The following is a 1,485-nucleotide window of genomic DNA, read 5'->3' as shown; positions in this document are numbered from 1 at the left end:
TTTAATATGGATACCTTGTATGGGTGCCATGACCAATTACGGACCGATCGGAAAAAATTTTCACAGTAATATTTATTTATGTGAGAGTAATATTTATACGAAATTTTATATGGATATCTTATTTTGGTAATGAATTATTTGCGTTTAAGTGATTTTCGGGAGGGGACTTTGTATGGGAGCTATGTCCAATTATGGACGGATCAAGAGAATTTTTTCTTTGTATGAATTCCATGGCATAAGATTTTAATTTAATTGTGAAGGAAGTTATTAACAAAAACCCATTTTCCGGGAATAAGTACTTTTCAGCAGGGATTAAGCTCTTGTGTAGATACAAATGTGTGGTGATTCATGTAATTATCTTGAATAGAGTGTAAAAAATGCTTACTTTTTTGAGGTTGTTTTAAATTTTGATTCATAACTTTTCCCGGTGTGAACCGATTTTGCTCATTTTCTATAACAAACAGCTTATGATAATAGTGAATATATTAGGTGAATTTTCCTGACTTCCTTAACTTAAACTTGAGCGTGTTTTAGGCAGACAGACAGACGGATAGACAGACGGACATAGCTAAATCGACTCAGAATTTGATAAGGACCCAGAATATGTATACTTTGTTGGGTCTCAGATGAATAGTTCATGGTGTTACACACGGAATGACAAACTTATATATACCCTCTATCACCACTGATGGTGGTGAAGTGTATAAAAATATACTTTTTATGGACGTGTCCAAATTTAGTTTGAATATTTAGTTTTAGGTCATTTGTAAGGCGGCCAAAGGGGAAATAAAGTAATAAAATAAAGAAGAATATAAAGTTTATCGGTGGCAAAATTATGGTATAGAACTGTTTTTAGAGCAAGGTATTGGTCGATTTTATTTATAAAAAGATACTATGTAAGGTATAAGGTACATTTCCATTAAAAAAACATAAAGTATTCTTCCCATGTGGAAACTAGGCCCGTAGTTTGGAGAATTAAAAACTATAATAACCTAAAAGGCAACTTTCGAGTTGCAATCGAGTGGCTAGACTCGAAAATTATACCTGTATTAAAGTGGCCTGCCTATTCACCATATATCAACCCTAGAGAAAATCTATGGAAAACAGTAGTTCCAAGATACAGACTTAAAAATTGTCATTTCAGTTCTAATTGAAAGGACGATTTTTAGGATGCGGTTATAAGGGAATAGCTAAATTTTTCAAATGAATTTTATTATTCAATTATTGTTTCAATTCATCTCCGATGCAGTAATATAAAGTAAAAGATACAGAACTATTATCTGAGTTTCTGACAAGTTCTGACCAATTTTGTTAAGATAATACCAAAACATCCATTGTTTTGCCAGTAACAGAAAACCAAATCTTGTTGGGGTTTGAGTCCGTTTGTGAAAATTTAAAAACAGTTTCCATTGTTTTGTATATGTATATGTATATTTATATGTGTATCAAATTATAATAAATTCCTTAACAAATTCTTAAGAAAAG

This window comes from Lucilia cuprina, chromosome 4, assembly GCF_022045245.1.
Source record: "Lucilia cuprina isolate Lc7/37 chromosome 4, ASM2204524v1, whole genome shotgun sequence".
In the NCBI taxonomy this organism is placed as follows: Eukaryota; Metazoa; Arthropoda; class Insecta; order Diptera; family Calliphoridae; genus Lucilia; species Lucilia cuprina.
Note: the sequence above shows the minus strand (reverse complement) of the source record.